Genomic DNA, 26,349 nt, shown 5'->3' with positions numbered 1-26,349 from the left:
TGGTCATTCTGACCTCACCTTGTGGATGAGGCATCGGAGGCCTGGAGACGGGCAGACGTTTGTTCAAAGTCACCCCCCCAGCAAGTTGCAGAAACGGCAGTCAAGAGTACTAGCAGTCCCTGTCATTCATCAGGGCCATGATGTCCGGCACCACGAAGGAATTACTGTGCCCATTCTCACGTTTGCAAACTGAGGCTCAAAGATGTGTGCACGTTAATAACCTTCCCGAGACCACATGCTGGTGGAGGTTGGACCAGGGTTCGAATGTAATTCCCAAACCAGGACTCGTGGGGAGACGAGCCCCGGGGGCCTCCTGGCCACATCCCGCCGCATTGCCCTGTCCCCCTCCGTGCCGACTCCCCGTGGACAGAGGCAAGCTTCGAGGTCAGGGCTGGCGTGGACTTTGTATCCTCCACGGCCCGTGTACTTGGCAGAGGGCTTAGGGAGTGGGGTCTACGGCGCTCCTGGGTCTGAGGGTTTACGGTTCCAGGGCTCTCAACACCCACACCGGTCCCAGGAGCCTCAGGGCCACTTCTTCCTTTGGGGAAGGCCTGGCTGCTGTGTCTGCTGCAGACTTCGGGGGCCCTGGGGCGCTGGGGGCTCCGAGAGAACCCCGAGTAAGCGTCAGTGACAAAGGCCTTAGCTGTGTGCTTCCTGTCCAGCAGCGTGTAGGCGAAGCTGGGACTCCGAGTCCTGGGAATGTTTTCCCACGGACGAGAGCACCCCTCCCTGCCACCTTCCCACAGCGTGGCCCATGTGAGTCCGAGAAACCCGTGTGTTCCCTGGAAGGCATGTCACCTCGGCACCCCGTGGAGGACCCCCGGGAGGGCTTCCCGGGATCATATTTCTGTCTCCTCGGCCCTCCCCTGATGGGACTCAGTGAGTCGGACGGAGTAACGGCGCTCGAGCTCAGCTCAGGCCCAGACGCAGCGGGCTCTGAGCGGTCATTCAGACCCTGCGTCGCGCCAGGGTGCTTAGCATGACAGCGTCTGGAGCGCCCCCAGGGGGACGCACGGCAAGCAGACGCCCGAGACCCCCCTGGGGGTGCGCAGGCTGAAACTCGGCGTGGTGGCGTGCAAAGCCAAGGTGCACACGGGGCCCTGCGGGGATCCCGGGGCTAAAGCGGGTCTGCTCCCTGCCTTCCCGGCACACGCCCTGGGCTGCGGTCCCCACCCCACCCCGGGAGCTGATGCAGCCTCTCTGTTCCGCCCGGGGTGCCGACTCCATCCCCGGAGGTGTTTTCCAGCTTCACAGGAAGCAATGACAGCCAGACAAAAATGCCCGCGACCCCTCGGAATTCCACACATAGCTCTCATAGCTGGGGAGGGCGCCACTCCGGGCCACTCCGGGAGCCCGCACCCCAGCGGCCTGCGCCGGCTCCTTACGAGAAGAGGAAGAGTGCCCTGCCGGTGGAGGCTTCCAAAAGTTGGCGGGCTGGGATGCGTAGCAGGAAAAGAATGTGAAAAATGTGCCTGGCGGGGCGGCGGCCAGGAGGGAAGGGCCTTCGAGGAGCGGCTCGCGGGCCCAGGGTGCTGGTGGCCTGAAGGCGGTGTGGCTGAGGACCCCTCCTGGCAGCACCAGCCCCCCCCCCGCTGTTAAAAGGAGGGAGGTCAGGGATGAGGTCTGGGCTGCGGGGAACCGTGTTTCTGCACCCAGGGGGCTCGGGCTTCTGAGAGCCGGGGGGAGGCGGCTGGGGGGTTTCGTGTGGGCAGTTCCAGGCTCCGAATGTTCCCTGACAGCCCTGGGGCCCCTCGGGGAGGCCCACTCACATCTCTTCGGCAAGGTGCGAACTCACCAGGCCCAGGGCTGCAGAGGCGGGCCTGAGACTAACTCCCACGTGGGGAAGCAAGGCCAGGGCTGATGGCACCTGAAATGAGGTGAGCGGGGCTCCGGAGTCGGTCCTTCCAGGAACCCACCGCTCAACCATCCCGTGTCTCCCACACAGACACGTCTTCAGGAAGCGGCAGGAGCATCAACGAGACCCAGCCTCCGGCCCCGGGAGCCCCAGGGCAGCCCTCCTCAGGGCCAGGGTATGCGTGCCTGTCGGAGATGAAACAGGTGTGGGGGGCTTCCCTCTACGATGACCCCCAGTGACTGCGTACGATCCCCTGGCCTTGAGTGTGGGTGGGACCTGAGTAGAGGAGCCAAGCTCGCTCCAGGGAAAGACTCTGCCATGTGGCAGCAGCTTTAAGGCGGGGAGACTGCCCTTGGTGGGCCTGATAGAATCAGGGGAGCCCCTAAAAGGGTGGAGAAACTATCTGAAGCTTGGAAGGGATTTGGTGCAGAGAGATCCCTGCTGCCGGCTCTGAAGATGGGGGGCTGGGGCATGGAATGGGGGCGGCCGCTAGGAGCTGACAGCCAGCAAGGGAGTGGGGACCCCCATCCTGCAGTTGCAAGGGGCGGAATTCTGGAGCAATCTGAACGGGCCCAGAGACCTCAAGCTCCAGAGGAGACATTCTGACTTCGGCCTGGTGAGACCCCGAGCCGGGAAACCAGCCACGCCATGCCCGACCTCTGACCTCCAGACCTGCGAGCCAGCTCCTTTGGGACAGTTTGTCACACAGAGCAGAGCTGGCCCACAGGCCAGGGCGAGGCCGGAACAGGGTCCCCGGACTGGGGCCGGCTTCGCTCTAGCACTCTCTGTGCAGGACGTGGGTCCACAGCCCGGGATGGTCCCAGCTGGCCTTCGCTCTCACCGCTGAGTGTGGACACTAAGCTCAGCGTGCTGCGTTCACGACTCCTGCCATTCTCCTCCTTCCCTGCCCAGAGATGTGGGCACGGCATCCGAACCAGCGTGGTGCCCCGCAGTGCTCCGTTAGTGGCCGCAGCCAGCCCTGGGGCTCCGGTAGGCTGCGGCGCGAGGGCGCGTGCAGGTCACCTCCGGCCGCACGGCCTCGCGACGCCCAGCTCGGACAGCCCGGCTGCTCCTCTCCAGCCCCCTCACGGGGCCGCCGGGCTCGTGGGGCCGGGACCGGGAGTCAGAGCCCCTGGAAGTTTGGCTGGAAGGGGGTGGGGGCCCTTGGGGCTGCAGAGGCTGGGAGGGCAGGGGGCAGACGCACAGCGACCCCTCGTCTTCAGGGAGAACAGAAATAGCCTCCAGTTTGCTTTAAAACTTCCAGAACCAGCAACTGTGCAGCTCAGAGCTTCTGAATCTGTGTCTCCCGGGGACAAGAGGGAGACGCCCGCCCCTGCCAGCCATCACTTGGGAAGAAAAAACCCAAACCCAAGAAACACTAAGGGGCAGCCGGATTCTAGGGGGGCGGGGGGCACAGTGCTGGGGGGGGAATGCAGCCCCCACCCCCCTCCGCCGGGGAGGACTGCTCCTGGGTACACGGCGTGCGGAAGGAGAGACAGGGTGTTGATGTCGACAGAGGAAAAAATCCCAAAGCAAACAGAGGGAGACAGAAGAGGGGGCGAGGAAGCTCCGAGGTGCCGGCCCAAGAAGCCGCCCCCTCACAGGGCCTGTGGGTGGCACAGTCACTTAGATCAGCGCCCGCGGTGCGTGAGGCCCTGGCCCCGCACGCCTCCAGGGGTAGCCTTCGCACTGTAGTGCTGTCGTGAGACCCCCTGGAACAGGGACCCTCACCCAGGGGGACCGCGCCCCCAGGGGACACTGGGAGGTGCCCGGGGACGTCTGTGGTCCTCACGACTAGGGGTGCTCCTGGCACCGAGGGGGGGGCCAGGGATGCTGCTGACCCCCCCTGCAGCGCCAGGGATGCCCCCGGCGGAGAGGACCTGCCCAGATTGTCAGCAGCGTTGGGGGCAGCCGGGGGAGACCCTGTGCCAGACTCCAGAGAAACGTGCACACGGCGAGGACAGCACAGCCTGGACACAGGCCAGAAAGTCAGAGGGAGGGGCAAGTGCCTCCCTGTGTCCCCAGAAGCTGGGCTGGGGTCACGCCACAGTGGGGACCTCCGAAGAGCCCCGGGAGCCATGTTGGCATTTGAACTTCAATACTAGGCAGACACAAAACCTCTTTAACCCCCAACCCTGGCCTCCGCCACCCACCTCTGAAGCCCGTCCGAGGTTCCAAGCACTGGGTCCCCCACCCCCCTCCCGCGGCCTCTCCGGGGTCACAGTCACCCTGGCCTGGTGTGGGGCGGGCCGGCCACGTGAGGGCCTCCTCTGAGCCTTTGTGCATCCGTGACCTTTTGGTGGGGTGGGGGGCAGGGAAGCTCCAGTTGGGATTTTGCCAGGTGGATGTTTCCCAAGAGAAGCCACGGACCCCTTGGAAAACAGCGTCTCGTGACTCCCCTGTCAGCCTGGTCCTTTTGTGCGCGGGCTAAATCGGTCCCCCGGGCGGCTATATTTAGAAAGGGCTGGGGACTCGGGAATGAATGAGGTGCCCACAGGCGAGGGAAAAACAGCGCTGCAGGGCACACGGTGCTGCCGGGGGCTGAGAGCGCAGCGCCCAAGAATGAGCCGGCTTGTGGGCGCGGGTGGTGACCAAGGGTGACGATGTGGCTGATGCGGGAGCAGAAGAGAAGGCTCCCTCTGTCACCGGGCGATGACTGCAGTCATGTGAGGGTTTGCAAGCCCGATGGCTGGGCCGGGACACTGAGCACTCCTGCCCTTGGCCTCTGAGCACTGAGGAAGCGCCGTCACCCAGGCCCCGTGAGGGGCAGGAAGGCCGGGGGTGGGGGGAGGGCAGACGCAGCCTTCCCACCTTGGTTCGGGCAGGTCCTTCCCCCCAACCCCCCACGCGCGGACGAACTCCTACATCCCCCACAAAGCCCTGGGAACATCATCCCCTCTGAGAAGGTGCCCAGCCAGTCTGCGCAAGAACCCTTCTTGGGGTGTCCTCAGCTCCGTGGACGCTCCCTGGGCCCTTTATGCATTCCCTGTGGTCACTGTCACAAATGACCACCAACTTGGTGGCTTCAGACCTCACACATATATTCTCTGACCATTTTGGGGGTCAGAAATCTGACATGAGCCTCCCGGGGCTAAAACCCCGGCGCGGGCAGGGCTGGTCCCCCCGGGGCCCCCGGGAGACCCGGCTCCGGCCTCTTCCTGGCCCGCGGCCCCCCCTCCATCCTCACCGCCAGCAGCGCGGGGTCTGCCCGTCTCTGGGACTCCCACCCTCTGCCTCCCCCTCGTGAGGACGCCGGGCGCCCCGGGAACCCAGGGTCACCCCCTCCTCGGGGGCCGTGACTTGCTCGCCCCTGCAAGTTGCCCTCTGCGTGGCAGGCATCTATTCACAGGTTCCAGGGGCCAAGATGGGGGCTCCTGGGCACCTCGACTCCTCTCTGCTCTGCAGAAGGGGGGCACATGCGCAGGAGGACGGGCCTCAGACCTGGACCGTCAGTGGCAGCTCCTTGCTCTCGGACGCTGGGTCGCTGGCCAACACCCAGCCCCTGAAGGCTGCGCACCGCATCACAGAGCATCTGTGAAGTCCCCAGGGATGTCCCACTCCACCTCTGCTGTGGCTGGAAAGTCCGGGGACAAAGCAGACGCAGAGGGGCTCTTCCTAAGGGCTGTCACTGGGGGCATTTTGCATGTTAACAAGGAAGAACAACAGAAACAAACAGCCCATAGTGGGACTGACTGAATAGTTTCAGACTTTCCTGGTGTGGGGGGCGCGGAGTCTACAGTGGGGTCTTGCTGGGGTGACTCTGTGGTCATCACAAGTGGGGGGCTCCTGGCATTGAGGGGTGGGGCCAGGCATGCTGCTCAGCCCCCACAGTGCCCGGAATGCCCCGCAGGGAGGGCCCCAGCCCAGGGTCCGCGGTGCCGGCGAGGAGACCTGGTCTAGGGATATCCAACCCCACAAGGCAGCTTTCCCATGAAATCTGTGTTCGGTGTTGGTCCCTCCGGGGTCAGAGGAGAAGGCCAGCTCCCAGTACCTGCTCCTGGTGCACTCCCCATGAATCCTTGGTGTCCAGGCGGGTCAGAACTCCTGAGGGGCCCCAGATGCCCCCGCGGTGCAGACAGGAGGGTCTGGGGGGGCCTTTCTCTGCACTACAGCAAAGCATCAGGATGTCTGCATGGAACCCCCCACCTGAGTGCTAACCCACGTGGGTCTGGATGGACGTGTGACCCCGTAAACAGAGTAAAGGGACAGAGAAGTGAGAGGCCCAGCCCGGGAGGCCAGCTCCGGCCAGTGCAGGCAAGGGGAGGGCTTGGCAAGGCCTCAGCCACGGGGCGGCTGGGCCGCACGCTCGTCGGGGGCGTGGACAGGGAGCAAAGGACCTGCGTCAGCCACGTGGTGCTAAGAGTGGGGTTTTGCTGTCTCTTACGAAACCTTCCAGAGAAGGACACCGCCGCAGGAGCCGTGGGCCCCAGCGACTGGGAGGGAGGCATCTCGGTGCCTGGGTGCCCATGGGTGGCCATGGCCGGCCGTGGGGTGCCGGGTGCCAGCGCTGGGTTTGTGGGAAACCTCTTCTGGGAGTGAGTTCATCTCCACTCCAGTGGCCTCTGCCCCAAGATGAGGTTTCGATGACCCGCGTGGAATTTCTAACAATGAGATCGAGTGTCTGGTTCTGCTCACGCTGACATCCCCTTTCTCAACCGTCCAAATTCCATTACGCCTTTTCTTGTTACTGCAGGAAGGCAGCCAAGCCCGGGGCTGCCCAGGGAGTGCCGAGTCTCCTGTGACTCTGGCTGGGAGGGGACGTGGCTGCCGGCGGCCTCGGTGCCCCAGCCCTTGGAGTCTCCGCAGGACCCGGGACACACAGGAAGCGGAGAACGCACAGAACGCATGAGCCTGATCTTGCGGGATCCGCACGGGACTTCCACAGATGGCGGAGACTCCTGCATTTCTGTCCCCACCCGTGAGATCTTCCTTGCTGGCGTGGCCAGGGACGGCTGTGTTTAGGAAGCCCACGCGGCAAGGAGCGGGGGGTGAGCCCCAGGAGCCGACGGCCGCCCCAGTGACCGGCAGCAGGCACCCCGATGCACAGCCCCACAGCTGCAAGGAAGTGAGCTCTGCTAGCACCCCGAGGGAGTCTCCAGGTGAGGCTGCAGGCTGACTGACACCTGGACGGTGGCCCTGTGGGACCCTGGGCAGAGGACCCAGCAGGCTGCGCCCAGATTCCTGACCCCGGAGACTGCGGGAGAACACATGGGTGGAGTTCGGGGTCATTTGTCATATGCAGCATCACTAATACTGCCGAGGGGCGTGACTGGAGATACCAGAGCAGGAACTCAGGCCTGGAGGAGGTGGTGGACGCAGCCCGATGTGGCCACCAGGACATCCCCCCACTTCATCCTGCGATGTCATGCCAACTGGGCCTTCTGCTCCTAAATGAATCTGACTCTAAAAATAATCTATACAGAATACAAAAATAATGCAAAATAATAATAAGGTCTCCCTCCTGACCCCAAGATCCCTGACGAAAATCATCGGTCTCAGAAGAAACAGCTGTGTGTCCTGTTCGGGGAGGAAGCCCACGGCCACACAGAACCGGGAGGGAGCCCAAGTGTGTCCGAGAAGGAACCAAGCCAGCGAATATGGAGATCTGCTAGTCGATCAATTCCAGGCCAAAGAGCCGTCTGCAACGAAACACTCCTCACCGGGCCGGGCTCTTGGCTGCATTCCAGAGCAAACTGCCGGGTACACCAGCGGACCTCTCTGTGACCAGCGCAGGCGCCCAATGGCCCGGGGCTCCCCGCCTCACCGGACGGCTCGCCGGCCACAGTCCTGCCTCCTCCCCTGCTGCCCCCGAGCACGGGGGCCCCGCCTGCGCCCACATGGGTCCCACGCCTGCACCGGGAGGGACACGGTCCCCTTCACGCCCGCCACGCCAAGGCAGAGACCAGGCGGAGCCAGGATCCCGCCCCGTGTCCGAACACTCACACCTGCTGTTTCAGGCGTTTGGGAAGGCCTATCGGCCATGCCCTCAGCATAGGCACGCGATGCCGGGGCGCAAGAAGGCCCTGGCCGCGATTCCAGCACTGCGACCCCTCCGCGGCACGCTGGGTCTTCCGCCTCTCTTCCCTACACCACTTCTTTTTAGCAGCTTTAGAGATGTCAGCTCAGAAACCACACCACTCACCATTTAAAATATACAATTCGACGTTTTTTGGTATATTACGTTGTCAGTTTTTAAAGTGCATACATACGGTAAGATGTATGTATAACGGCACATTTGTTTTAACCATTTTTTTCATCAAGCAGGCACCACACCCACTGTGGGGCTCGAACTTGTGACCCCGAGATCAAGAGTTGCAGGCTCGGGCGCCTGGGTGGCTCAGTCGTTAAGCGTCTGCCTTCGGCTCAGGTCATGATCCCTGGGTCCTGGGATCGAGCCCCGCATCGGGCTCCCTGCTCGGCGGGAAGCCTGCTTCTCCCTCTCCCACTCCCCCTGCTTGTGTTCCCTCTCTCGCTGTGTCTCTCTCTGTCAAATAAATAAAATCTTAAAAAAAAAAAAAAAAAAAAAGAGTTGCAGGCTCCACTGACCGCCCTCGTTTTAACCTTTTTTTTTTTTTTTTTAAGATTTTATTTATTTGAGAGAGAATGAGAGACAGAGAGCACGAGAGGGAAGAGGGTCCGAGGGAGAAGCAGACCCCCTGCTGAGCAGGGAGCCCGATGCGGGACTCGATCCTGGGACTCCAGGATCATGACCTGAGCCGAAGGCAGTCGCTTAACCACTGAGCCACCCAGGTGCCCTACATCAACTTTTTTTTAAGATCTTATTTTGAGAGAGAGAGAGTGAGCGAGAGAGCATGAGCAGGGGGAGGGGCAGAGGGAGAAGCAGACCCCCCGCTGAGCAGGGAGCCCGAGGCGGGGCTCGATCCCCAGACTCCAGGATCATGACCTGAGCCAAAGGCAGTCGCTTAACCAACTGAGCCTCCCAGGCACCCGTAAAATCTTTTATTTAAAAAAGATTTTATTCATTTGACAGAGAGAGAGAGACAGCGAGAGAAGGAACACAAGCAGGGGGAGTGGGAGAGGGAGAAGCAGGCTCCCCGCCGAGCAGGGAGCCCGATGCGGGACTCGATCCCGGGACTCCAGGATCATGACCTGAGCCGAAGGCAGTCGCCCAACCAACTGAGCCACCCAGGCGCCCTCGTTTTAACCATTTTCAAGTGTGCAGTTCAGTGGCATTAAGTATATTCACAGTGTTGTGCAACCACCACACTCCATCTAGTTCCAGAACATTCCATCACCAAAAGCAACCCCGTCTCCCTCCCTGCCAGCCCCCGGCCCCCACGAGCCCCCTTCCCATCCGCAGATGAGCCTGTTCTGTGCGTGTCACCCACGTGACTCACACCCCGCGTGGCCTTCCATGTCCGGGTCCCTCCCTGAGCGTCCCCGCCCCCATCAACGGTCACTCCCCACCTTCTCCCCCGCCCCCGCCCCCCGAGCCCCCTTCCTGTCTGTGGATGAGCCCGTTCTGTGCGTGTCACCCACGTGGACGCACACCCCGTGTGGCCTTCTGTGTCCGGTTCCCTCCCTGAGCTTCGTGGGCTCGGGGTCCGTCCCCGGGGCCGTGCGTGTGGGCGCCTGGATCCTGCTCGCGGCCGAGGGACATGGCATGCTTGGTTCATCCGTTCATCGGTTGACGGCACTTGGGTTGTTTGCACTCTCTGGATGCTGTGACCGTGGGTGCACACGTATCTGCAGGAGCGTCCAGCTGCCCCCTCGGCTCTCCTCACCGAGTACCCAGCGACCACCCCGTCCTGCCCCTCCCAGGGGCCGTGGCGATGGCCCGGGGGGCTCTGAGGGGCCGTGCAGCTGGGCAAGTGGCCGTGCAGCCTGGGAGACCAGGGGCTGGTGAGCTTTCCACGTCTGCTTGGCCGGGCCGTGGGATGGCCAGGTGTGTGGTCAAGCATTATTCCGGATGTTTCCGTGAGGCTGTTTCTGGACGAGACGGACGTGTAAACCAGGGCGCTTTGTGAAGACAGGAGGAAGATTTCTCAGGTCCACGACCTGACTTCACACTTTGAGGAAACACAAGAGAACCCCAAAGCTGGTAGGAGGAAGGAAGTGACAAGCGCAGAGTGGAGATAAACGAAACTGAGACCAGAAACACGGCGCAAGCGTCCATGAGACCCCAAGCTGGTTCTCTGAAGGGACGGACAGCGCTGCGACCCGTCTGCTGGACTGACTGGGAACAGCAGAGAGGAGGCGCACATCACAGGCGGGGGGATGAGGGTGACGTCACCACCAGCCGTCTGGAGCTGGACGGGGCTCGGGCGGGGGGCGGACACCGAGAACGACCAGCACAGGCAGCAGCCGAGCCGGCTGGACGCGCTTCCCGGACGCACACACGTGGGGCGCGCCCCGCCCCGGCTCCAGCGCCCGGGCTTGTGCGAGCTTAGATCTAGGGCCTCGCTTCATCTCTGCAACATTCTTGGGAGGCTGGGGATGTTATTTCCGTGGCAGAGATGAAAGGAATCCTCCGAACGCGACAGAGCCGGGGTCCGCATGTGGGTTTCCTGGCCGCGAGCCCCGAGCCTTTCCACGGCGACACGATGCCCCGCGTGTCATGTGCGCACCCAGCACTGTAGTTTGCTTGTTCCCTTTTTCTAAAAAACAACAGATTCCAAACTCATGAAGTAAGATAGAACGCTACATACCTTTTCCAGTTTTTCCAAAGAGCACCGCTTTGCCCCAAATGAGAAGGGGGGGAGAGAGAGAGAGAGAGAGAGAGGAGAGCAGTTCAATAGTTTTGCCTTAACCATCTCCCGCTTTTCTCAGGGATGTACTTTCCTGTTGCCAGAAATGTGGCGTGTGAGCTGGCACCGGCTGTGTCCTCCAGAGAAACTGGGGGGTCTGGAGAGTCTGCTTTACTCTCTACAACCAACCCTGTGTGGAGAGACACCTGTGTTTCCCGGGGGGGCAGGGGGGTTCGAGTGGAACTCGAACTGGAACTTCTGGAACTTCCACTATCCCATTCCAGAGCACGACAGGCCGGTCCATCGGACACACCAGTATCAGAAAAACAAAACACTCAGGGACTGAGCCTTGAAACGTAATGCTCAGTGTTTTTCCATGCCTGGTTTTCTACTTTGCTGGAAGCCACGTGCCGGGACCGAAGAGGGAGAGGTGGAAAATGCAGACTCGGGGCAAAGCAATTAACCTCGGGTGGAGGAGGTGACAGGTATATGGGCGCAGGAAGGCGCGGGATCTGAGGCTGGCTGCCGAGGGCCAGAGGGTCCACAGGAAGGCCAGGAAGTCCTGAGATCACACAGGGGTGGGCCCCGGGCACTTTGGAGCTGTTGTTTTCCAGGGAACGGGACCCCTGCTCCAGGTGGAACCCTGGACAGAGCTGAATCTCTCTCTGATACTGGACACCCATGGCAGGACAGGCGCTGGGGGCCACCGTGTCCAGCTGTCGGGTGACCCTGAGACTGAGTGCAAGCCTACACCCCGTGCTGCCCCAGCTGCCATGAGAATGCACCACTGGGGGGGGCACCCCTTTCCCGCTTCTCAGCACAGCCACGAGGGAGAGGCGAGTGTCCCGTCCAGCTGCATCACTGTGGCCAGCACTGGCCTCCTATGTGTGTCTGAGGACGCTCCAGGCTAGGGAGTCCAGGCAGATGCCTTGGTCTGGGCCCCCAAGGGGACCCCTGCAGCCGCTGAGGACCCACCACACTTTGAAAAGCCGGCAGCTAGACCCTCAAGTTTGGGGTGGGGGGAGTGGCGCTGGTCCTTGGGGCTGATTCTGCTGTGGGCTTGCCCTGGGGGCTCAACAGAAGCCCCTGCCCCCGGGCCAACACAGGCCAGGCTGTTTCTGTCTGGCTCCCAAGATCTCCCATGCTCTTGAGAGCCGGCCCCGCTTCCTTTGCAAAATTACTAGCTCTTTCCACAAACCAACAGGGTTTTTTCCACTTACACAAAGGGTCTCGCCTCTGCTGCCACGTCTGGGCCACACGAGCCTTTCTCAGCCGCCCTGGGCCCTGGGGGCTAGCATCACAGGCTGGGGCATGGCGGGCTGACATTGGGTGGAAACCTCCTAGCCCACGGCCCAGGGGGAGGTCCAGTCAAGGCTCTGGGAGGCTCCAGCGTCTCAGACGCAGGATGGAGGCAGCTGGGTGGTTTTCTCTAAAGCAGGTCTCTCCCAGGGCACTGGGGACCCCGGGGCAGACCATTCTCTGCCGGGAGTCCCGAGCACCGTGGGGTACTGGGCAGCATCCCTGGCCCCCACCCACTCCATGCCAGGAGCACTCGCTGGAGTTGAGACAACCAAAAATGTCCCCAGACGTCACCAATGTCCCCTGGGGAGCAGAATCTCCCCCAGGTGAGACCCCTGGGTCAGGGGGTTCCACTGACCCCCAGGAGACTGCGTTCTGTAACCATCTGACTCCTGAGCTCCCGCATGCTTCACACACTTCACTACACACACTGAGTGGGGGTCGCCCTGGTTTGTCCCCTCTGACGCCTGGGGGGTTACCCTGGTGTCCAGCGTGAGCAGGGGTCAGACTCCGTTGCTTTTTCAAATAATGCAGGGTCTCCCTCACGGCCTAGACGTTTAGAGCCGGGTCATTCTCTGCGGGGGCGTCCTGGGCACTGTGGGGGCTGAGCAGCACCCCCAGCCCTCACCCACTAGATGCCAAGAACACCCCCCTTTGTGACGACCACAGATGTCCCCAGATACGGCCCCGTGCCCCTTGGGGGCAGAACCAGCCCTGGTGAGACCCCTGTTTTAAGGGAGGGCTGAGAGAGCCATAGTGGGGGACAGAGACTCTGCCAGCTGGGCCGGAGCAGGGTGGGGGTGGGAGGTGGCTCGGGTGGGCCCCTCCCTGAGGGCTGGGCCTCGGGCAAGTCTGCGCGGAGCTCCCATGCTGAGCCGCACTGTCTGCAGCTTCCCCTCTTTCTCAAATTTGCCTAATTGCGAAAATTCATGTGTAACCACAGTCGATTCTCCGGCGGGGCTTGGGGGGATTTCTCGGTCATCCTCGGACACGTGCAGAGCAGTGACAAATCTGTCGCTGACCCCGTTCCCAGCTGAGAGGGATGAGGCGCTCAGCTCGGGCCAGGACCCGAGGGTCCCTCTTGGTCCCGAGTGCCACAGTGTTTGCCTTCCGTGCGGCTGGTGGCCATTTGCGTCGGCCCAAGTGCAGAGCGGCGGGCCGGCTGGTGGTCCCCAGCACGGAAGGCTACCACGCAACCCGCGGAGGAAGGACGCACGTTAGACGCCGCCTTCAGCGGCCCTCACGGTGCTGTTGGCTGTGAGCACAGCGTTAACGAGCCGACCCTGCGTTAACTAAGGTGTCTTTAAACAGAAGCTCGAGCAGCACAAGGTCAAGGTCATGTACGGACCGGCTGCCGGGGGTGTGACCAGAGGCTCGCGGTCACACCCTGTGTTTCCCACACTCCCTTGCTCCATGTGCAGCGTAACACCGCGTCATGGGCACCAGCTTCGGCATCCCCACTGCCCCAGGAGGCACCCCAGCGCCTCCTCCCAGAGTGCATCCCTATCCTCTTGTCCGTTCTTTTTTTTTTTTTTAAGATTTTATTTATTTATTTATTTGAGAGAGAGAATGAGAGAGAGAGAGAGCATGAGAGGGGGGAGGGTCAGAGGGAGAAGCAGACTCCCCACTGAGCAGGGAGCCCGATGCAGGACTCGATCCTGGGACTCCAGGATCATGACCTGAGCCGAAGGCAGTTGCTTAACCAACTGAGCCACCCAGGCGCCCCCTCTTGTCCGTTCTTATTACAACTTTCATCGTCACTAGCCCGGCTCTCGCTCCTGAAGACAGAAAAGAGGGTAGATTCTGATCGCCCGATGAGATGTTTAAGTGAGAAGGAAGAACTGCCTAGAAGACTCTGGAAGGTTCTAGAAGAGAGCCAGCCAGCATCTGTTCGGAGGCGTTGAGAGGTCAGTCTGTCTGGTCCGAGGGGCAGCGAGGGGGGCTTGAGCACGTCCCGGTTCTGGACACCTGCCCGCTCGCTCTGTGAGCCTTGAAGGCCTGTCTGAGACACAGGGGCCCCGTGGCATTGCTCTCAGCCCGCTGTGAGGACAGCACCAGGCAAGCGCAGGGCACTGAACCCACAGCAACAGTGAAAAGAATCCTATAACGCATGTATTACAGAGAGCCGCGTGGCAGGAAATCCAAACTGCTGGAAGTGGGAGTGGGGGCTCCCAGGGTCGGGGCCGACTCGCCTGGGTCCAGTTGAAGGGTTACAGGGCTGCAGCCGGCTGCCGCTGAGGGGCTGTGCGGGGTCACGCCTCCCCAGGGCTTACAAACAGTCCTAAGGTGATTTTCTCTTCTTTCCTCTACCCTCCTGGGAAAGGTGTCAGCACTGCTTTTGCAGAGCGGGCGGGGCAGGGCCCCTGATGCCCCCGGAGACACATGTTGCCTGCGGCTCGCCTGCTAGACGGGAGGGAGGAACATTCCAGAATGCCTGGCTAATTGTGCTTTTCCATAAGCAAGGCCCTTCTTTATATGCAGGAGTGGGCAGAGGCTTTCACACACCAGCATGCGTGCACACGTGTGTGTGCGTGTGTGTGGAGGGGGTCGCGGGTCGGGGGGTCTCACCTGGGGCGATCTTGCCCTCGGGCACACCGGGCCGTGTCTGGGGACGTCTGTGTCTGTCCCGAGCGGGAAGTCTGGGCACAGAGCACGTGGGGCCCCGGGATGCTGTGCGGCCCCCACAGTGCCCGGGATGCCCCCCCAGAGAATGACCTGGCCTGCACACCGGTCTAGGTCACTTTGCAGCCATGGATGCAAGCAGGCACTGCTGCCCTCCGTGGCCACACGGACCCCGGCCCCTGGTCTGCGGCTTCACCTCCAGGCGCCGGGCCTCAGCCCCCGCGGCCGCGCCTCTCCTAGAAGGACTGCAAACAGGTCGTCGGTCTACCCTTCTCCTTGGTAGGTCTCGGAAATGCCGAGCAAACCGCCCAGCACAGGAAGCTGCCCCGGGCAGCGAAACGAACGGGAAGTGCTTCTTCATGATTGTGACCAGCAGTTCTGGGGAGCCGGCGGGCAATCCCCTGGCTGGGCACCTCTCAGAAGTGTCTCTGTGTTCTGTTTCTCCGAACGAAACCTGGCTCGCGGCTACCATTCACGGCCTCCGCCCGCTCAGGGCCTGGCAATAAAACCCAGCAGGTTCGGAGGGTTCAGATCAAAGCCTGACCATCAGGCACCAAACACCCCAGAGCAGCTGCTCTCGTGCCCTGGGCTCTTGGTCTGTTCTCGGTCCGAAAGCAGTGTTCCGGGGGGTACACTCACTGCTCATTCTTTTTTTCTTTCTTCGTGACCAATAAATAAGCATTATTTTTTTTTTAAGATTTAATTTAATTTATGTATTTGAGAGAGAGAGAGAGAAACAGCATGAGAGGGGATAGGGTCAGAGGGAGAAGCAGACTCCCCGCCGAGCAGGGAGCCCGACGTGGGACTCGATCCCGGGACTCCAGGATCATGACCTGAGCTGAAGGCAGTCGCTTAACCAACTGAGCCACCCAGGCGCCCTAAATAAGCATTATTTATGTTCAGTTGAAAGCGATCCTTACTTTCAGTATCTACGACGGGGTCCTCCCCACCCCCACATTACTGACATCAGCGGACTCACTCTCTGGGGGGCTCCTGGGCACTGGGGGGGGGGCTGAGCAGCATCCCTGGCCCCACCCCCTCCACACCAGGAGCCCCAAGTCATGACAACCACAGACCTTCCCAGACATGGCTCCATGTCCCCGGGGGGCAGGGCCCCCCACCCCTTTCCACTAAGAACCACCACGCCAGGATTATGGAGTGTATGTCTCCAAATCACTTCACTGTCTTCATTTTAAGGAGGAATTTTTAACGGAACTGTCGACTTACTCTTTAAATATTTATTTGCATTGAGATAATGGACATACAACACCTCGTATTCGGCAACACCGTCACCAAGGTAACCGTCAGCTGATCTGAACATTTCTACCTACCCTCCCACCCTCCCCTGGTCTGAGAAGGATGAGACGCATTTATGCAAGTGCATGCAACACACACGCGCACGCATACACACACATGCACACAGGTGCACACACGGATGCACATACATGCAACGCACACACATACACATGAGTGCACACAGCATGCACAAGCACACACGCGCATGTGTGCGCACACACGCACACATACACACAGGTGCACACACATGCACGCACGCATGCGCACACGGATGCACATACATGCACGTGCACACACATGCACAAGCACACACATGCATACGCACACAGGTGCACACATGGATGCACATACATGCAATGCACACACATACACATGAGTGCACACAGCATGCACAAGCACACACGCGCATGTGCGCACACACACATACACACAGGTGCACACACGGAGGCACATACATGCACATGCACACACGAGGGCACACACATGCACACAGCATGCATATACAAGCACACGCACATGCACACACATACACGAGTGCACACACAGATGCACATACATGCACGCACACACAGGTGCACACACGGAGGCACATACATGCACGCACACACATGGATGCACATACATGCACACGCACACACGAGTGCACATACATGCACACATCATGCACATATATGCACAAGCACACACGCATATGCGCACACATACACGAGTGCACACGTGCACACACATATATGCACAAGCACACACACCACATGCACATACAGCATGCACATACATGCACGCACACACATACACACGCGTGCGCACACAACGCAGCACCACTCACGGAGGAATGCAGGCAGGCGGTGCTCGTGTGGGGGGATGGCAGGGTGAAACCAAAGGACAGGTCGCAGAGTGGGGAGGGCAGTTCTGTAGAGGGGCTGTTCCGCACTCATCTTAAGGACGGGTAGTTCTCAGCAAGACGAAAATAATGTCTTTTGGTTGCAATGGGGTGGAGATGGTCCCCCAAATTTATGTTCTCCTGGAAGCTCACCGCGTGGCCTTATTTGGAAAAAGGGTCTTTGCCAACCCTTTGCCAATCCACGTCAGCCAGGGCAGGCCTCAAATCCGACAACCGGGGTCTTTCTGAGAGAGTGCAGGGGGGTCTGATTCTCAGCCACAGGGAGAGGCCACGGGGCCATGGAGGCACACCCGGGGGGGCTGCTTAGAGCCCCGAGGAGCTGGAGGAGGCAGGACGGACCCTCTAAAGGGAGCAAGGCTCTACACACCTTGATTTGGGACTTCTAGTTTTCAGAACGTGAGAGCATAATTTCTGTTCTAAGCCACCAAGTTTGGGTCATTTATTACAGCCGCCCCAGGAAAAGAATACCTTGGTCATTAAAAAAAAAAAGAACTGGCTGTAGGTGTTTTGTCTCTCTGAAGCTGTGACATGCCAGGACCCCAAGTGAGAAGGGTCCCCCCTCCCTGTTGGACTGACAGACTCACGGCACTTGCGGAAATGTAGAAAATGTATGCCTCACCCCCCTGCCCCAGCACAAGTCCCCTACCTCTGGGTGGTTTGCACGGGAGGAAGGGTCTACCGGCTCCTTCCATCAGGACGAAATCCATGAAAAGTACAGACATCTAGGATTAGGAACCAGGAATGCAGGGCTCCCAAACCTTGGCATCACCTGAGGGCTTAAAGATACACGGATGCCACATCCTGCCCCAGAGAACGTGATGCAGTTGGCCTGGATGTATCCCGCTGCCTCCAGTCCCAGCTGACTCCCCAGCGAGGCCGAGGGCGGGACCCCCAAGTGAGACCAGTGCTACAACCCGCAGGAAAGTGAGGCCCGGAGGCCCAGGAGGTCCGATGTGTTCGGTGCTCCCGGACGGTGAGGGTGGGGAATACGTACAAATGTTTAATGATAGTAAGAAACAGAAACAGAGAAACAAAAAATCAAATTCCTGCCCTAAGGGAACTCCGTGTGTGCGTGTGGGGGATTTTAAAGATACACAACAGCTGAATAAAGTGTGTGAATAAAGTGCTAAGTTATAAATATGCTTTTTTCTGTAAAAGGCCAGATAGTAAATGTTTTTGGTTTTGTGTGACACATGGTCTCTGTTGCAACGACTCAACCCAGTTGCCTCGGTAAATAACACGTAATGGGCGTGCTGTGTGCTAATAAAACTTTATTTGCAATGACAGGCAGAGGGCCAGATTTGGTTTCCTGGCTGCAATTTGCAGAACCCTGACCTACAGGGATGAACAGACTCTGAAGTTAAGAAACGGCAGCTCCTCATAAGGTTAAAATGGAATTTCTATCTCACCCAGAAATTCTATTCCTAGGTATCTATCCCAAAGAAATTAAAACATGCATCCACACAAAAACGTGTGCCCTTAATGTTCACAGGAGCATTCTCCATAATAGGCAAAGCATAGAAGCAACCTAAGTGTCCATCAGCCAGTGAATGGATAAATAAAACACACACACACACACACATATATTTACATACATGCATACAATGGAACATCACTCGGCCATGAAGAGGAGCGAGGCGCCCACATGCGCGGCCCTGGGGACGGACCCCGGGCCCACGACGCTCAGGGAGGGAACCAGACACAGAAGGCCACACGGGGTGTGAGTCGACGTGGGTGACACGTCCAGAGCAGGCTCATCCATGGACGGGAAGGGGGCTTGTGGGGGCCGGGGGCTGGGGGAGGGAGGAATGGGGTATAGGGTTATTTTAGGGATGATGAAAGTATTCTGGAATCAAATAATGATGATATAATTGCACAACCTTGTGAATGGACCAAAAACACTGAACTGGATACTTTAAATGGGTGAATTTCTGGCAGGTGAATGATATCTCAATTTTCTTAATGAAAGGAATTAAGTAGGGAGGCCTCCTAGAGTAGACGGCGTCCATGCGCAGAGTGCAAGGGTGGAGTGTTGGAGAGCCACGGGAGGCCCATGCGGGGCTGGTGCCTGGAGTTCAGGCCGGGACGTGGGTGGTCAGAGTGAGGAGATGGGGGGAGGTGGCTGTGTGGAGAGTCTGGGCCTCTTACTGGGGCACAGAAGGAAGTTTCCATGCTGGCATGATGTGTCCCGGGTGGAAGGGACTAGACCAGGGCCTCACCTTGACTCTGGAGGTCCCTCCCCATGAAAAAATACTAAACATACTTTATGACCACACTGGTGTAAAGATAAATATGATCCAGTCTGGAGTATTCCATTCACAATTTCTTCTGATTTAAAAGGAAACTGAAGCACCCTTGGGCTTCATGGACGGGCAGAGCTGCAGACCAGGTGGGACAAGGCGGTTCAATGCCCCAAGAAGATGCCCCAAGGGGCGTGGACCTCGGCCGTGATGGGAGGGAGAGGAGTGTGAGTGGCTGGGAGCATGGGGGAGGGATCGAGGATGATGGGGGTCCAGGGGAGCCCCTCTGCTCCCAAACCAAAGGGCAGGGTTGTGGGGAAGGGAAAAGCAGGACCCGAGATAGGTAACTGGGGGGTGTCTCCTCCCTCAAGCAGCAGCAAGGCCAAGGTCAGACACATCCTTCTGTCTACACAGTCACTGCGGCTGGAGAAGCAAAGCCTGGCCTGCAAGCACACAGGCGCCTTTTCCCCTTGCGGCCTCTGGTGCTTGGAGTCCGGCTTCCGAGAGCACTCTGGAGCCTCAGCCAGAACCAGCCCTGCCCACACCCTCATCTTGGACTTCCGGCCTCGAGCGCAGGGAACCCTATGTGTGGTGCTTTGTTGTGGCCACTGAGGACACTCACAGACACCCCTGGGTGCGGGCTTGGTCTCATTTTGTGGGGAAGGGTCAGTGACAAGGGGGCCAGAATTTGGGCCACGGTGACCCCTGCCCCAGCTGCTTGCTCCCTGCCCCCACAGCTGAGGCCTGAATAGAAGCTACAAAGCAGGCTTGGCACATTTTTCCCATAAAGAGGTTGGCAGCCGAGTCACGTCACAGCCACTCACTCAGCCCCTGTTGCAGGCAAGTGGCCGTGGGCCATGTGACGATAAGTGGGTGTGGCCGTGTGCCAATAAAACTTTATTAACAAAACGCACTGTGTGGGCCACAGTTTGCAACCCTGGTCTGCAGTTGTGACAGAGAGTGTCTGGCACACCGTTGAACATGCTCTCTGGCCCTTCGCAGGAAAGGTCTGCCTGCCCCTGTCTAGGATGGAGTCCTCTGAGCTCCAGCAGAAGGAGCAGGTGGCCCAGAAGGAGAAAAAAGGAGCCCTCCTGGTGGTACCGGCTGTGGGCGGAGTGGAGCGGTGCGTGCCGCGTGACGGGGGCGCCCCCTGAACGCGTCAGCGGGATGCTGCTCAGATGTGCAGAAGTGAAGGAAGGGCATTCTCAGCTTACGAGGCAACTTATCGACGGGAGAACCATGGTATGAAAAGCCTAGTGGAATCCAGTAACCAGAATTAAGTCTAACTAAGGCAGGGGTAATAATGGCTCGTAGTTGTCTTAATTCTTGAATGAAACACACGTAAAATGACTTATAATCTGTTGATGTAGAACACCGCCGACATTTGGGTCGTCCGGGCACGTGGGGGCACGGTATCCCTGGCCCCCCCATGCCCAGAGCCCCCGCAGGGTGACAGGCACAGCCGTCCCAGACACCGTCCACTGTCCCTGGGGTCAGACCACCCCCTGCTGAGAATGCATACTAGAACCACCACCCCAGGAACTTAGAGCAGCGTCCACGGGGGCCACGCAGAGCCTGACGGGGCCTCACGTCGGGACGGAAGTTTGCCTCCGGAGCCACCCTTGGTTGGGCCAGCGTGTGCCCGGGAAAGCCACACCGTGGAGCCTCAGCTTTTCTATCTGCACGATGGGTTTCTCGGCACCTGTCACAACTTAGGAGCAGCAAAGGAGAGGCTCACACCATAAGGACTCGGAGCCACACGGGCCCTGCGGGGAGCCGTGGACAGAATGGCCCCTGAGACAAGTCCCAGCGGCATGTGGAATGTACTAGAAGGTTTTCTAGGAATAAACGACCCCCGACCCCAGTAGGAAAACGGCCAAGGACGTGAACAAGCAGTTCACACACTAAACCGCAAACATCTAAAGAGATGTTCGGCTTTAACAAACAAGAGGGCGGTGGTACATGACTGAGGCCACATCTGGCCCTCACTGCCGAGGGTCTAAGACCATCGGCGCCTGCATCTGGGGGGCCCGCCGCACGGGGACCTCTCCTGTGCCGGGAGCCCGGTGCCATCGGCCCGCCTTCTGGAAGGAAGCCTGGACACGGCAGAGCCCTCTCGAACCTTCCAGCAGACGCCTGGTTAGGCCCGGTTTCGTCCACAGCACAGGATAACCGACCGGGTCCGCCATGTGGAAGGGTGGGCTGGAGGCGCGCCACCGACTTCCTGCTCCCAGGGCGAGGCCCCCGACGCCCTGGAGCCGCGGGGGGCTTCCCTGGTCCAGGTGACATCCCGGCCAGAGCCCTCTGTCCTGCTCAGCTGCCGGGCCAGTGGGGGGGGTCCCCTCTGGGCGCTGCCGGGGCGGCCCTCACCCAGGACCACAGGCTGGGCTTTGGGGAGCAGACGCTCCCTCCCACGGTCCCGGAGGGCGGGCTCCAGGCCGAGTCCTCTCTGGCACGTGGAGGTCGGGCCGAGCCGGCACCGTCTGCAGGGTCTCTGCTCCTTTGTCCAAGGTCAGTGGACACTACCTTGCTGGACTGTTTGTCCTTCGCCAAACCACGGCGGGAGCTACACGCAAGGCCCTCCGCCTGGGCTCCCTCCCGCCACGCTCCACGGCCAGCCTGCCTCTTCCTCCCTCCCGAGGCTCCAGGGGGGGTCCTTCCTGCCTCCTCGGGTGCCCCCTGGTCTTCCCTCCCCTGTGCGTCTGTCTGTCCAAACTGACCGCTTCTTCCAAGAACGCCCTGCCCCAGGATGAGCTCATCTCCAACCTTCCCTTACTCACATCTGCAAAGACCCTACTTTCAAACAAGGCCACAGTTGGAGGGTCCCGGTGGACGGGAATTTTGTGGGGACACTATTCGACCACTCCGTGCCTGTCGTTTGTGGGGAGGGTGACCCCTCTCTGAGCTCCGGGGTCAGAGGGCAGATGTGGGGTAGTCCTCAGGGGCCGACCTGCAGCCGCCTTGTTGCTTGCTCCCTGCAAGCTTCTGGTGAGAGGGGGCCCCCGGGGTGGGTGCTCACAGCTCACCGAATGGGCGGGAAGCCGCTCGCCGCCCCCACGTGACCCTTGCTTCCTCCCTGCCCACCCTCCTGGGGCCAGCGCAGCAGCCGCTCAGAACAGCCTCTTGCATATGTCTGGCGCTGGGGAGCTCACTCCCCTCCTCAACAACCGCTCAAGCCCTCACGGAGACCAGGCGCTTACCTCCGCTGCGGGCCGGGGTTTCGAAACGGCTTCACTGAGACGCAGTTCACACACCTCACACTTGACCTATCTGAAGGGTCCTCCCAACCATCCCCACGCTTCATTTCAGAGCATTTCCATCACCCCACAAAGAAACCCCATACCCTCAGCTGTCACCCCCAACTGCCTTCCTCCCCCAGCCCCTGGCGGCCACTAGTCCCCTTTCTGGGGCTTTCCGCAGGCGGGGCTGTAAGCCAATTAGCTATCAATTAGCTCGGCAACAGCAATCAGACATAGACGCTCCGTGCTCTGACAACCCCTCAAGGACTCCAACGCCGGCTCTGCTCTTCTGAGCGCAGGGTACCCCGCCGCTGTGCACAACGAGCTGGACCCCCGCGGACTGGTGGGAAGGTGCCCGGAAAGGCGCAGGTGGGTCGCAAGGGACGGGCTCCCTGAATTTCATGGGCCCCTTTGGGATCAGGGCCCCCAGCCCCTGGCTCCCACCAGGTGTTTGCACTGATGCAGGAGGCCGGGCTGATCGGGCAGAAGCAACGGGAGACGCAGCCCCGTCCCTCACGTCTGTGTGTCCCGGGCCGGGCTGCTTCTCTGTTCTCCGCAGAGAAGCATCTCAACGCGAAATTGATACTCCCTCCTATGGTTCTGTGTCTGGAGACGCTGAGACAGGCTGCCGGGGCCACGGCTCCAGCTCGGCAGCCCCGGGGAGCCAGGAGCACCCCCAGGTGGGGGGCTTCCTGTGCACCCAGGGGCCTGGAGCCCAGCCGGGAGCCGTCCCCTGTGCTGGGCGGAGTCCAGGTAAAACCCACCTGGCTTCCCCCATCGTCCCTCTGAGAATCTCGGCTGTCCCTGCACCCATCCCGCTGCCCCGCCTGACGCCAGACAGCATGCCGGCCACATACATCGTCGGTGGATGCTGAGCTGCAGCCTGAGCGAGACTTTCTCTCCAGGAAAGCCCACGTTTTAAATTTAAAAAATTAAAATTGTGGTAAAATGCACATAACATAAAATTTACCACTTTAACCATATTAAGTGCACAGCTCAGCGGCATGAAGCACACTCACACCGTCCTGCAGCCACCCCACCCTCCGTCTCCAGAACGTTCCATCTTCCTAAACATGGACTCCCCACCCCCTGCCCCAGCCCCGGCTCCCACCCTCTCCTCTCTGTCTCTGGGGACGGGACCCCTCTGGGGACCTCCTGGGAGTGGGGTCCTGCGGGATGTGTCCTTCTGGGTCTGGCTCCTGTCACTGAGCACGGTGTCCTCGGGGTCCCTCCGCTTCGTGGCAGGTGTCAGGGTCCCTTCCTTCCTAAGGCTAAACAATATTCCAGTGTGTGGATGGACCACGTTTATTCATTCCCCTGTCGATGGACATAATCTTCAGCTACTGTGAATCCTGCTGCTATGAACAGGGGTGTGCAAACATCTCCTCGAGGCCCTGATTCTGTTCTTCTGGGTGCAGACCCAGAAGTGGAGTTGCTGGATCATAGAGTAAGTCTATTTTTAATTGCTTGGAGAAGATCCATACACCCACCAGACGGTTTTCCACAGCAGCTGCCCCATTTTACAATCCCACCAGCCGTGCACAGGGGTTTCAACCTCTCTGTGTCATTGCCTCCTCGAAGCCCCATTCTAATCTGAACCACACAACGTGCTCATGGTTTCCCCGCGGGCCTGCCGGGAGGCCCCCTGAAAGATGGCGTCTGTGTCGGGCTTTATTTTGCTCACGGGAGGAAGGATGTCCCCGGACTGCTGGGAACCAGGGAAGAGATCCTAGCCGGATTTTGGCGTGCGCGCGCGTGCGTATTAGGGCCATCCTCGAGGACTGCTCTGGAAAGCCGCTCGGAGATGAACAAGCCAGGAGGAGGACCACCCTCTCGCACGCACGCACGCACATGCAGACACACAGATGCACGTTGCATGCATACATATTCCCAGAACAGGGGTCGCGGGGCTGGTGGCCCCCGAGACTGAGTCTCCCACCCCGAGGCTGGGCCGCGCCGGGTGACGTGCAGGCATGCAGCCCGGGCGGGCCGGGAGGCCGGCAGCAAAAACAAACAGGCCGGGTCAGTTCCAGCAGCACGCTCCGTCCGGCCTGCACGTGGGGCGCGGGGAGTCCGCACGGGTGGGGTCTGGCTCCTTCCTGCAGGGCAGGCGTGGCTCCCGGGCACGTGCAGAGCCCCCAGAGGACGGGGCCGCCAGCACGGGAGGGAGCCAGGCCAGAAGCGACTGCCGGCCATCCTCACCCGCCTGGCATTGCATTTGGTCCGAGCTCATGGACTCCAGCCACTGGGGCCCTGCAGGGTGCAAGGCTCTGGAGGCCTGGAGGCTCCTGCTGGCGGGTGTGCAGGCTGGGGCCCCCGGTCAGCGAGTGTGTTTTCCCCCACACACACTGTGGCTTCAGACACCACCCACTTAGTGTCTGCGTTTAGGGGGTCCCTGCCCCAAGGCCCCCGAGTGCCGGCTGGGGCTGCCGTCTCAGCAGAAGCCCGATGGAGGAAGGCCTGTCCCTGCCCGGGCAGGTTGCTGGTACAGTCTGCCTCCCTGTAGCTGCAGGAGTGGGGTCGCCACCTTGGGCTGGCTCAGGGCCCAGAGGCCGCCCTGGGGTCCTAGCCACGTGGCCCCCTCCAGGACCCCCTCCTTTTTTTTTTTTTTTTTTAAGATTTTATTCATTTATTTGAGACAGAGAGAATGAGAGATAGAGAGCATGAGAGGGAGGAGGGTCAGAGGGAGAAGCAGACTCCCCGCCGAGCAGGGAGCCCGATGCGGGACTCGATCCCGGGACTCCAGGATCATGACCTGAGCCGAAGGCAGTCGCTTAACCGACTGAGCCACCCAGGCGCCCCAGGACCCCCTCCTGACGTGGCAGCTTGCTCCTTCACGGCCAGCAGGGCAGACTGTGACTACGGGGCTGCTGAATGGTCTTACATGACATAAGGTGCTCACGGCGCTCTACGTCGTGGTGTAGAACTCGCGCTCGCAGATTTGTGCACCTGTAGTTAGGGATAAATCTGGAAGGAAAGGCGGCGCCCTCCTACAGGAAGCGCCACGGGGTCCGCACGCAGCACGGTGACACTGCACCAAGAGGTGAGTTCCGACGTGAGGCTCAGAGATTTGCCGGGACGCCGGAGGCCGAGCCGGGCCCTCGGGGAGGCAGCCCCTGCACTTGCCCCAGACTCGGCTTCATAAAGTGACATGTGCTTTTCCTACTGGACTGAATCTCTTCCTGACTCTACTTCAGTCTCCGAGAAAGGAGGCAGAATCTCGCACAGCCGAGCTGGGGCGCGTGCACCCAGCCAGTCGTCCTGCAGGGCTGAGGGGCTGGCGAGCTGCCCCAGGGCTCGGCCCATTGCTGGTGGCCCCAGGCCCCGTTTCTGTGGAACCCCTGGCAGAGAAGCAGCCGCTTGCTGTCCCTACAGAGCGCCTCAGCACAGCTGACATCAGGCCGACTCGTGTTCGGGGGCGTCCCGGGCACCGTGGGCTGTGGGGCAGCATCCCGGGGCCCAGAATCAGTGTCAGGTGCAGACACACCGCTGGGAAGGATTTCTAGGTCACATGACTGGCACGGGGGGAGGGGGGCTGGAACCCGTGTCTCCCGCTTCCCGGGTTGTGGGGTGCGGATCCCAGACTGACCACCCCCCACCCCGCATGGAAAACAACCAGCCCTGGCCAGGGGCCAGCGTCACTGGTCTGCGAGGGGCCAGGAAACGGCCAGAGAGGCTAAAAGGGAAAACATCCTGAGAATGCAAACCGCCCCTCCCCGGCCCGGGCCCTCACCCGCCCACCCCGGCCGACACCGGGTTCCTGCTCCTGCCTGCGCAGGTCTGGGTGCAGAGGCCTGGGTGGTGGCCGCCCAGACAACTGACACGTGTCATGTGACTCCAGGTCGTTCTGAAACTTCAGGGCATCAGGGACAGCACACTGGCCACCATCCCCGGCCGCAGGTCACCCTGTCCTGCACACCGGCTGGCTGGGCGGGCCCCCAGGGCTGGCCAGTGCTCCCCCGGGACCCCACGGGGCCCCAGCCCCCCATGCTGGCCATCGGGCGGGAGCCGGGTGGGCAGGGAGAGAAGGGACGATGGGAAAGTCAGACAGTGGATGTGGGGAAGGCGGGCGGGGGGACCAGCCGACGCGCTGGCAGGAGCTCGGGCCTCCGAGACCTGAGCACAGAGTGGCTTTAGCTGGGAAGTGCTGGGGGCGTTTACCTCAGGTCTGGAAGTGTTCAGGGTACCA

The 26,349-nt window shown here is 60.6% G+C and overlaps 1 protein-coding gene and 1 long non-coding RNA gene across 5 annotated transcripts in view; one reads left to right on the top strand and one right to left on the bottom strand.

The window, feature by feature from the left end:
- Nucleotides 1-26,349, bottom strand: part of GNG7 (G protein subunit gamma 7) — a 124,035-nt gene that overhangs the window by 18,399 nt on the left and 79,287 nt on the right. The window contains exon 1 of one of the 4 annotated variants that reach the window (XM_045863395.3): nucleotides 5,847-5,870. The exons of the other annotated variants lie outside the window; for them this stretch is intronic. The gene's annotated coding sequence lies outside the window, so the exon portion shown is untranslated. Of the gene's footprint in view, nucleotides 1-5,846; nucleotides 5,871-26,349 lie in introns of those variants that run through there. 4 annotated transcript variants of the gene reach the window in all.
- On the top strand, nucleotides 1,261-8,026 carry LOC135362058 (uncharacterized). Its single transcript, XR_010406356.1, has 2 exons — nucleotides 1,261-6,954; nucleotides 7,328-8,026. It is a non-coding gene; the product is annotated as an uncharacterized LOC135362058 (long non-coding RNA).

This window comes from Mirounga angustirostris, unplaced genomic scaffold (assembly GCF_029215605.1).
Source record: "Mirounga angustirostris isolate CCGP_5_RB_7025 unplaced genomic scaffold, mMirAng1.0.hap1 SCAF_1, whole genome shotgun sequence".
Taxonomy (NCBI): domain Eukaryota; kingdom Metazoa; phylum Chordata; class Mammalia; order Carnivora; family Phocidae; genus Mirounga; species Mirounga angustirostris.
Note: the sequence above shows the minus strand (reverse complement) of the source record. Positions and strands in the feature narration are given on the sequence as shown.